Here is an 11,509-nt window from a genome sequence, read left to right as displayed (position 1 = left end):
CCTCCCAAGTAGCTGGGACTACAGGCGCCTGCCACAACACCCAGCTATATTTTTGTTGCAATTTGCCTGGGCCTGGGTTCAAACCCGCCACCCTTGGTATATGGGGCCGGCACCCTACTCACTGAGTCACAGGCGCCGCCCCAGAATTAAAGTCTTTGTTTTTTTTGCGGTTTTTTTTTTTTTTTGGCCAGGGCTGAGTTTGAACCCGCCACCTCTGGCATATGGGCTGGCACCCTACCCCTTTGAGCCAAAAGTGCCGCCTGATGTACAATTTTTATGTTAAAAAATATCAGGGCGGCGCCAGTGGCTCAGCTGGTGGGGCACTGGCCCCATATACCGAGGGTGGTGGGTTCAAACCCAGCCCTGGCCAAACTGCAACAAAAACATAGCCAGGCGTTGTGGCGGATGCCTGTAGTCCCCGCTACTCGGGAGGCTGAGGAAAGAGAATCGCCTAAGCCCAGGAGTTGGAGGTTGCTGTGAGGTGTGTGCCGCCCTTGGCAATAAAGTGAGACTCTGTCTCTAAAAAACAAACAAAAAATTAGGGCAGTACCTGTGGCTCAAAGGAGTAAGGTGCCGGCCCCATATGCTGGAGGTGGTAGGTTCAAACCTAGTCCTGGCCAAAAACTGGAAAAAAAAAAATTATTATACTTTTTGCTTATTAACAACTGTTTAAAAAATACCAATGTTCTTAGCTTGCAGGCTATACATGCATGAGAAGGTTGGCTTTGGCCCATAGGCTGTTGTTTGCCAATCACTGCAACAAGGCCAGCTTCTCTTCCTCCTCCTCTGGACCCTCTTCTGGTTTTGGATCTTGGATTCCTCTCTGATTCAGTCCCGGCCTCCCGCAGGTTCATGATACATGTGAGTTAAATGGATCTGACACCCAGAGCTTGTGATTTCTCAGTCTGCCAATCAATCTATCGATCCACACAGAATGCAACACCACATCCCCCAACCAAGGTCATTCTAAAGAACTCCAAACCCACATTAAGAAGGGGCCTGTGGCTCAAGTGGCTAAGGTGCCAGCCACATACACCTGAGCTGGCGGGTTCAAATCCAGCCCTGGCCCGCCAAACAACAATGATGGCTGCAACCAAAAAAAAAAAAAAAAAATAGCTGGGCGTTGTGGCGGGCGCCTGTGGTCCCAGCTACTTGGGAGGCGGAGGCAGGAGACTCGCTTGAGCCCAGGAGTTGGAGGTTGCTGTGAACTATGATGCCATAGCACTCTATCCAGGGTGACAGCTTGAGGCTCTGTCTCAAAAAAAAAAAAAAAAAAAAAGAAGGGTCCAGGGTGCTGGACAAGAATTACCTGTGCAATCCACTTTCTACCCTGTTTTTGGGTCATTTTGAACATGTCTTTGGGGGGCAGAGGAGGAGGAAGGACAGAGGAACAGGGTAGGAAGAGAGCTGGCAGAAGGAAGGAGTAAAAGTGGTGAGTGAAGCCATTGACCAGATCCTATTACTCTGCCGCTGTTTTCTGGCTTTCCTGAAAAACTTGTTCTCTGAGGCAACAGAGACAAGTGGGAGCTGACAGTTTGGGCAGTGAATTCAGAATTTCACTGTGCTCCTGCAGGAGGAAATTCCACAGCCATGCCCTCTGCCCTCACCCTAAAGGGACGTAAAACTCACCCTGAAGTTATTACCAGTCTCATAAGTCCCTTCCAGCCCTAGAATGAAGCAGGCTGGCAGATTCCCTCCTATTTACATAATCATGCCTGGCCCCTGTGCACCCGGCTGCAGTGTCTCCAGAGTTCTCTTTCTTACCAACCCCACCTGTCCCCTATCTCTCCCATGGCCATCCTCCCTCCTCTGTAACTCCTCAAGAATGGCAGGTGACTATTAGATGATATGAAATGGTTCTCAGTGGGAAAAGGGGAAGGCAGAATGATTAATGTCTGCTTTTTTTGTCTCTTGCTAAACTACTGTGAAAGGAAATACCAAGTATTTATCTAAGAGACTAATCCATCCTAACAAAACAAGTTTCCTTTGAGGACAGAGCAGTCCAGAGGTAGGAGTGCCTGAATAAAGCTTTGTATTGCTGAGAATTGGCACATCAGCAAAATAACATTTTTCCTTCATGGGAGATTCTGCTGCCCACCTAAATCTGGTGGACTCCGTGGCCAGTCCATACCAGGCAAAGGTCAAAGCCTATGGCAACAGTGAAGAGGGGCCTGAATGATTACTGACATTTGATCCCTCCATTAAGGGCATTCTCTTCTGATTTTCTCCCCTTCTAAGTCAAAATATGTGCCCTGAGCCTGCTGCATGTTTTGGTATCCATGTTAAGAAGTACAAACTCAAGGCGGCGCCTGTGGCTCAAAAGGGTAGGACACCGGTCCCATATGATGGAAGTGGCAGGTTCAAACCTAGCCCTGGCCAAAAACTGCAAAAAAAAAAAAGAAGTACAAACTCATGACTCAGCACCCGTAGCTCAGTGGTCAGGGCACTGGCCACATACAATGGGGTTGGCAGATTTGAACCCAGCCTGGGCCTGCTAAATAACAATGACACCAACAACAACTATAACAAAAAGCCAGTTGTTATGGTGGGCGCCTGTAGTCCCAGCTATTTGGGAGTCTGAGGCAAGAGGATTGCTTAAACCCAAAGAGCTGGAGGTTGCTGTGAACTGTGACGCCACGGCACTCTACCAAGGGTGACATAGTGAGAACTCTGTCTAAAAAAAAAAGGTACAAACTCGGGCTAGGTGCGATGGCTCACGCACTCTGGAAGTCCAAGGTGGGTGGATTGCTTGAGCTCAGGAGTTCAAGACCAGCCTGAGCCAGAGCGAGATCCCGTCTCTACTGAAAATAGGAAAAAACCAGCTGGGCATCATGGTAGACACCTGTAGTCACAGCTACTCAGGAGGCTGAGGCAAGAGGATCACTTGAGCCCAAGAGTTTGAGGTTGTTGTGAGCTATGATGATGATGCCATGGCACTCTACAGACGGTAACAGAGTGAGACTCTGTCTCAAAAAAATAAAAAGCAAAGATGTATAAACTCCTTGAGCGGTGTAGCCTGTTTTTCTTTTTTTTAAAGCTTTTCTTTGGTTGATAGGCTGGGCACGGTGGCTCATGCCTGTAATCCTAGCATTTGGAAGGCCAAGGTGAGTGAATTGCCTGAGCTCACAGGTTTGAGACCAGCCTGAGCCAGAGTGAGACCTCGTCTCTAAAACTAGCCAGGCGTTGTGGCAGGCATCTGTAGTTCTAGCTAATTGGGAAACTGAGGCAAGAGGATCACCGAGCCCAAGAATTTGAGGTTACTGTGAGCTATGACATCACAGTACTTAACAGAAGGCAAGAAAGTGAGACTCTGTCTCAAAAAAAAAAAAAAAAAGCTTTGGGCCGTGCCTGTGGCTCAGTGGGTAGGGCGCCGGCTCCATATACCAAGTGTGGCGGGTTTAAACCCAGCCCTGGCCAAACTGCAACAGAAAACTAGCTGGGCGTTCTGACAGGTGCCTGTGGTCCTAGCTACTCGGGAGGCTGAGGCAAGAGAATCAATCACCTAAGCCCAGGAGTTGGAGGTTGCTGTGAACTGTGTGATGCCATGGCACTCTACCGAGGGTGACAAAGTAAGACTCTATCGCTGCAAAAAAAAAAAGCTTTTCTTTGGTTAATGATATGATGATAAACTATTTGCATATTTATTCAGTTTCTTGTGCCTTGAAAGTCCTTATCTCTTGTCTCTCTGAGGAACTCTTATTCTCTTATTCAGAAGATCAGATCAGATGGTTCCTGTCTGCAGAGCTTTCCCTGCCTTCTCCATAAGACAGCTTGTATGTATTAAATCATCACTACTGTACCAGCAACCCTATGGGGGGGATGCCTGTAATCCTAGCATTCTGGGAGGCTGAGGCAGAATGGATTGATTGAGCTTGGGAGCTTGTGACCACCCTAAGCAAGAACAAGACCTTGTCTCCACTAAAAAAAGAAAAACTTATCCCGGCATTGTGGCAGGTGCCTGTAGTCCCAGTTATTTGGGTGTTCTGGCGGACACCTGTGGTCCCAGCTACTCGGGAGGCTGAGGCAAGAGGATCGCTTGAGCCCAAGAGTATGAGATTTCTGTGAGCTGTGACACCATAGCACTCTACTGAGGGCGACACAGTCAGTTGCCAGGACACTCTACCAGGGGCAACAAAATGAGACTCTGTCTCAAAAACAAACAAAAAAACCCTATGGGGTTGGTACTACAGTAGAACCTCTGTAAGTTGACCACCCAAGAGAGTATAACAAACTGGTCAGCATAAGGAACTAGGCCTACTGTACTGATATATACATGTGGTGTATGTGTGGGTCTGTGAACATCAGGTCACCTTAAGAAGGTGGTCAAGGTAGACAGGTGGTCTACTATGAGGTTCTACTGTATTTTATTCTCATTGAGAACCAGAGAAGTCACAGCCAGTGTCACACAGCTGTGAAGTGGCAGAGCCAGGACTTGAATTCTGAACTGACTCTGGAGCCCAGGACTCCATTGCTGTGTCTTCCTCTGTGCCACTTCCCTATTCTGCACATATTTCCAGTTCTCCATGATTTGTTTATGGATCTCCCTTCCCATATGGAACCAGGTTTCTTTGCAAATGGAGTTCATTCAAAGATAATTTATCTCTATATTTCTGCCAGTCACTAATTCAGATATTCTTTCCAAGTGGTTACTGTTTGCTAAGAAGGACTTAATTCCTGCTGTCAAGGATTTTCAGCATAGTACAGGACATGCAACATACATGTAAATAAGTGTCTGTAATACAAGAGAAAATGTGAGGCTCAGCGCCTGTAGCTCAACAGCTATGGCACTGGCCATATACACCAGAGCTGGCAGGTTTAAATCCAGCCGGGCCTGCCAAACAACAATGACAACTACAACCAAAAATAAGCCAGGTGTTGTGACAGGCACCTGTATTCCCAGCTACTTGGGAGGATGAGGCAAGAAAATTGCTTAAGCCCAAGAGTTTGAGGTTGCTGTGAGTTGTGACGCCACAGCACTCTACCCAGGATGACAGCTTGAGACCCTTGTCTCAAAAAAAGAAAAAAAAGAAAGAAAAAAGAGAAAATATGACAGGAATGGTGAGGAAAAATAAGTGCTCCTGGCTTGGGACCTGTGACTTAAGTGGCTAAGGCGCCAGCCACATACACCTGAGCTGGTGGGTTTGAATCCAGCCTGGGCCTGCCAAAACAACAATGATGGCTGCAACCAAAACAAAAAAAAGTGGCTGGGCATTGTGGTGAGTGCCTGTGTTCCCAGCTACTTGGGAGGTAGTGGCAAGGGAATCGCTTGAGCCCAGCAATTGGATGTTGCTGTGAGCTGTGATGCCATGACACTCTACCAGGGCAACAGCTTGAGGCTCTGTCTCAAAAAAAAAAAGAAAAAAAGAAAAGAAAAAGAAGTGCTCCTGTGATTTGAAGAAAGATGAGATGTTAGTCCAGTGTGAGAATGTTGTGGCAGAGTAGGACACTGCAGCATGCTTTGGACTTAGATGTGTGGGGAGGAGCAGGGAGGATCCACTACAGGATCCACTTAGATGTGTGGGAGGAGCAGGGAGGAGGATCACAGAAAGAAGGACATGAGCTAACTTGCCCTGGAAGTCCAAATACCAGTTGGTGTTAAAAGTGATGAATTCGGCTCGGCGCCTATAGCTCAACCGGCTAAGGCGCCAGCCACGTACACCTAAGGTGGCGGGTTCGAATCCCCAGCCCGGACCCGCCAAACAACAATGACGGCTGCAACCAAAAAATAGCCTGGCATTGTGGCGGGCGCCTGTGGTCCCAGCTACTTGGGAGTCGGAGGCAGGAGACTCGCTTGAGCCCAGGAGTTGGAGGTTGCTGTGAGCTGTAATGCCATGGCACTCTACCCAGGGGGACAGCTTGAGGCTCTGTCTCAAAAAAAAAAAAAAAAAAAAAAAAAAGTGATGAATTCTTTAATGTCACTAAGGGAGAAAAAGGCCATTTGAGATTGTGTAGAAGCTGCTGCCATCAGGCCATGAAGAAGAGTTCAACAGGACAGATCACACTCCAGTGCGGAGGCCAGTTTAGGTGGGAATGTAGTGAAATTAGACCCCAGGATGATGTTGTCTGCCCTCATTCAAGGCTGCATTTCACAAAAACACAGCCCCATACCTCAGAATCTTCTTGCAAGACCTGGGCCAGAGCTCAGGAAGAAGGACCAAGACAGGTCACTGGGTAGGGGTGGCAACCCAGGATGGGTAGACATCACCACTACCAGGGGCCCCGTCCCAGGGCTCACCTCACCACATATTATGAGAACATTTTTATTTATTTATTTAGAGACAGGGCAGTGCCTGTGGCTCAAGGAGTAAGGCAACGGCCTCATATACCAGGGATGGCGGGTTCAAGCCCGGCCCTGGCCAAAACTGCAAAAAAAATAAATAAAAAACTAAAAATAGAGACAGATTCTCACTGCCCTTGATAGAGTGCCATGGTGTCACAGCTTACAGCAACCTCAAGCTCTTGGGCTCAAGAGATCCTCTTGCCTCAGCTTCCTGAGTTGCTGAGACAAAAAGGTACCTGGCTATTTTTTAGAGAGGGGGTCTTGCTTTTGCTCAGGCTGGTTTTGAGCTCCTGAGCTCAAGCAATCCACCCACCTTGGCCTCCCAGAGTGCTAGGATTTTGTGCGTGAGCCCCTGTGACTCATCCTATGAGAATATTTTTAAACGCTTTCAATTGTGTAAATAGACAAGAGGCACCTAAGAATCTCAAATAGGCTTTGCCTATGGAAGCCACATTCCCTGCAGCTTGCATATTTCCTTCAGCCTTTGTTTAATTTTTTTTTTTCTTTTGAGACAGAGCCTCAAGCTGTTGCCCTAGGTAGAGTGCTTTAGCATCACAGCTCACGGCAACCTCCAAATCCTGGGCTCGAGTGATTCTCCTGCCTCCTCCTCCCAAGTAGCTGGGACCACAGGCACCCACCACAATGCCCGGCTACTTTTTTTTTTTTTTTGGTTGCAGCCGTCGTTGTTTGGCGGGCCTGGGCTGGATTTGAACCTGCCATCTCAGGTGTATGTGGCTGGAGCCTTAGCTGCTTGAGCCACAGGCGCCAAGTTAGCCCTTGTTTAATTAATGTCAGTGGCCTGATCATCTGTCTCTAGGCCTCCTGCTTTATGGGATCATCCTTCTCATTGATTCTGAAATTAGAATGGCTTTGGCCCTGCACCATAAAGAATGGGAAGTATCTCCTCCAACATTTCCCAGGAGTCTAAGGGGCTCTTTTTCTTTCTTTCTTTTCCTTCTTTCCCTTCCCTTCCCTTCCCCTTCCTTCCTTTCTCTCTCCTTCCTCCCTCCCTTCCTTCCTTTCTCTCTCCTTCCTCCCTCCCTTCCTTACTTTTTCCCTCCGTCCCTCCCTTTCTTCTTTCCTTTCTTTCTCTCTTTTTTTTTTTTTTTTTTTTTTTGTGAGACCGTACTTTATTGCCCAGGCAGTTGCAACACAGGCTAGATTGCCATAGCATCAGCCTAGCTCATAGCAACCTCAGATTCCTGGGCTCAAGCGATTCTCCTGTCTTAACTCCTGAGTAGGTGAGCTACAGGTGCCCATCACTATGCCTGCTAATTTTTCTATTTTTAGTTGAGATGGTGTCTCACTCTTGCTCAGGCTGGTCTCAAACTCCTGAGCTCAAGGGACCCTCCTACCTCAGTGTCCCAAAGTTTTAGGATTATAGGCATGAGCCACCTCGCCCAGCTTGAGGGGCTCATTTTCTTTCACACTCCCCTCTCACTTTAGTGGAATCCCTCTGTCATGTAAAGATGGTCCCTTCTCTCCACTGGCATGAGCCTAGACATGGAACCCCAAATTTTTCCTTTATTTTTTCCAAAATCACTATGTATTCAGATGTTTACTCAGATTTGGGGATAACAGAGAGGGTTTAAATCATAGCAGGCATATCAGACACTAGTCCAGTCCTTTATCAGTCTTGCCAGAGGGAATATCTCCCCAGCAAGGCTGCTGCTCATCTCCAGCAGCTGCCCTCATGGGGGCTAGTCATGCTCACTCTCCCTGGCCACCTCCTCTTCTTCCTGGCCCTGACATATCCTCCATCCTGAGCTTACCCCCACTTCCATACCCTCAGAGACTCAAAATACCCCTCACTGTATTTTGCAGAGTACATATCCCTTTCCTTTTCTATTTATTTATTTATTTATTTGTTTGTTTGTTTTGAGACAGTTTCATTTTGTTGACCTAGTAGAGTGCTGTGGCGTCATAGCTCACAGCAACCTCCAACTCCTGGGCTGAAATGAGTCTCCTGCCTCAGCCTCCCAAGTAGCTGGGACCACAGGTGCCCACCACAGTGCCCGGCTATTTTTTTTTTTTTTTCATCCTTGTTGTTTGGCGGGCCCGGTCTGGCCTTGACCCCGCCCCCTTGGGTGTACGTGGCTGGTGCCTTAGCCACTTGAGCCACAGGTGCCGAGCTGTCTGGCTATTTTTTGTTGCAGTTGTTACTGTTATTTAGCCCGTTCGAATCTGCCAGCCTCAGTGTATGTGGCTGGCACCATAACCACTGTGCTACAGGTGCTGAGCCTTAATCCATATTTTTTGAGATACTTGTCATTACCTTTTTCTCCTCAAATGTCACTTGTTCTCACTCTGCCACTATCTCATTTACCTGTAGCTCTGGTGCGATTCTCCATTACTCTCAGAGACCTCATAAAATCCTGCTGGACTTAGAATTACTGTGTGATGTACAGTTTTCCTTTGAACAACAAGGATTTGAATGGCGCAGGTCTATTTATACATGGACTTTTTTCTTTCTTTTTTTTTTTAAGAGACAGAGTCTTACTTTGTCGCCCTCGGTAGAGTGCTGTGGTGTCACAGCTCACAGCAACCTCCAGCTATTGAGCTCAGGTGATTCTCTTGCCTCAGCCTCCCAAGTAGCAGAAACTACAGGCGCCCACCACAACACCTGGCTATTTTTGTGTTGCAGTTTGGCTGGGGCTGGCTTTGAACCTGTCACCCATAGTATATGGGGCTGGCACCCTACTCACTGAGCCACAGGCACGCTCTACATGGACTTTTTCAATAAAAGTTATACTGAGTGTGCCTGTCTTTCCATCTCCTCTCCCTCTTCCACCTCTGCCACTCCTGAAATAGCAAGAGCAATCCCTTCTCTTCCTCCTCAGCCTACTCAATGTGAAGATGACATGGACCTTCATTTCTTCATTCAATAAACATATTTTTCTTCCTTATGATTTTTTTTTTTTTTTTGGGACAGAGCCTCACTTTTGTCACTCTCGGTAGAATGCGGTGGCATCACAGCTCACAGCAACCTCCAACTCTTGAGCTTAAGTGATTCTCTTGCCTCAGCCTCCCAAGTAGCTGGGACTACAGGTGCCTGCCACAATGCTTGGCTATTTTTTGGTAGTAGTTCTCATGTTGTTTGGCAGGATTTGAACCCGCCAGCTCTGGTGTATGTGGCTGGTGCTTTAGTTGCTTGAGCTATAGGTGCTACCCCAAAGACAAGACAATTTCTTTCTTCTTTTTTTTTTTTTTTGAGACATAGCCTCAAGCTATCCCCCTGGGTAGAGTGCTGTGGCATCACAGCTCACAGCAACTGCCAACTCCTGGGCTCAAGTGAGTCTCCTGCCTCAGCCTCCCAAGTAGCTAGGACCACAAGCACCCACCACAATGCCTGGCTATATTATTTTTTGGTTGCAGCCGTCATTGTTGTTTTGGTGGGCCCGGGCTGGATTTGAACCCATCACCTTAGGTGTATGTGGCTGGTGCCTTAGCCACTTGAGGCACAGGCACCAGCCAGCTTTTAATATAACAATCTTTCTCTTCTCTCAATATAATAATAACAGAGAAAGTTTCTGATCTTCATGATCATGACAGATGCAGTCACCTCCACTTCACAGATAAGAAAATTGAGGCTTAATAGCTGGGCATTGTGGTGGGTGCCTGAAGTCCCAGCTACTTGGGAGGCTGAGAGAAGAGAATCACTTAAGCCCAAGAGTTTGAGGTTGCTGTGAGCTGTGACACTACAGCACTCTACTGAGGGTGACATAGTGAGATTGTCTCAAAAAAAAAAAAAATGGAAAGAAAGAAAAACAAAAAGCCTGAGAGCCAAAGATGGCTGCACCCAGGAGAGTTAAACAAAGACTGTAGGCTTGGCGCCTATAGCTCAACCAGCTAAGGCGCCAGCCACGTACACCTAAGGTGGCGGGTTCAAATCCCCAGCCCGGACCCACCAAAACAACAATGATGGCTGCAACCAAAAAATGGCCGGGCATTGTGGCAGGCGCCTGTGGTCTCAGCTACTTGGGAAGCGGAGGCAAGAGACTCCCTTGAGCCCGGGAGTTGGAGGTTGCTGTGAGCTGTAATGCCACGGCACTCTACCCAGGGGGACAGCTTGAGGCTCTGTCTCAAAAAAAAAAAAACAAAGATTGTAGTGAATCCTAGGTGTAGCTAAGGAAAATCAGAGGCAGCAGCAGCTCCTGAGAGAAGGAGAACATAAAGCTCAAGATGGAAAATCGTAAACCAGATGATACTAAGGAAAACCAAACACATCTCATTATCATAACCAGAAAAATTAACCAGCTTCCAGAAACAAAGAAATTTACTTGAACATGGATCAGTATATATTGGCTTAATGCTGCTCTCTGTGGCCTCATAGCAAACAGTTTCTTGATGCGTGTTGAATGTGACAAAAGCTTGTATTGCCACTGGCTTACCAAAGGCAGTGCTTCCATTTCTGAGAACAGATATAGCTTAGAGAATTTTTGTAACTTTACCTTTGACTACAGGTGAACTGAACTGCCAAACCTGTACTGTAACAAAGAGTGGACTAACCGGTCTTGGTTTTGGTGGTTGGTATCCTGTTTTCCTGGCTATACCAGTGAATGCTGGCTTAGCAGTTAGGTATCAACCAGCTCTGCTACCAGAGAAAGGAAACATCTTAACATACTGGATTAGAATTTCTAAGCCTGTCTTTAGAAAGATGTTATTTTCCATTTTGCTCAAGACTGTATTTATAGCATACCTTGGATCTAGATAATATAAACTACTATAAAGTCCCATCAATTTCCTGAACCTGGCCTAGAAATTCACTGATTTTAAGCAAATGTGTATATACACAAAGAAAAAAAAATGGCCAAAAAAAAAAAAGCCTAACATTTAGAGTCAGAAGATCTTGGTTTCAAGCTCACTCTCACTCTCATATATGCTTATAATAGAACGTTTTGAAAAATAATTTGTTAGAATTTATCAAGAGTCCTAAAAATCTTCATATCCCTTATACCAGCAATTCTACACGTAGGGAGATATTTCACAAAGTCATGCTAAAAAGCTTAATATACAAAAATGTATGTAAAATGTGGAAGCAGGCTAAATGGCTGGCTAATATGCAATCATTTAAAAATAATGATTACAGGGGGCAGCACCTATGGCTCAAAAGGGTAGCTCGCCAGTTCCATATGCCAGAAGTGGTGGGTTCAAAACCAGCCCTGGCCAAAAAAAAAGATTACGGCTCGGCGCCTGTGGCTCAAGCGGCTAAGGCGCCAGCCACATACA

The 11,509-nt window shown here is 46.8% G+C and overlaps 1 pseudogene; it reads left to right on the top strand.

The window, feature by feature from the left end:
* The first annotated feature begins 10,462 nt into the window (after window positions 1-10,462).
* LOC100945126 lies at window positions 10,463-11,050 on the top strand (annotated as a pseudogene).
* Window positions 11,051-11,509: the final 459 nt, after the last annotated feature.

The sequence above is a fragment of the Otolemur garnettii genome, unplaced genomic scaffold (genome assembly GCF_000181295.1).
Source record: "Otolemur garnettii isolate 467f Iridium unplaced genomic scaffold, OtoGar3 scaffold00294, whole genome shotgun sequence".
NCBI lineage: Eukaryota > Metazoa > Chordata > Mammalia > Primates > Galagidae > Otolemur > Otolemur garnettii.
This window is presented reverse-complemented; position numbering and strand designations above follow the sequence as displayed.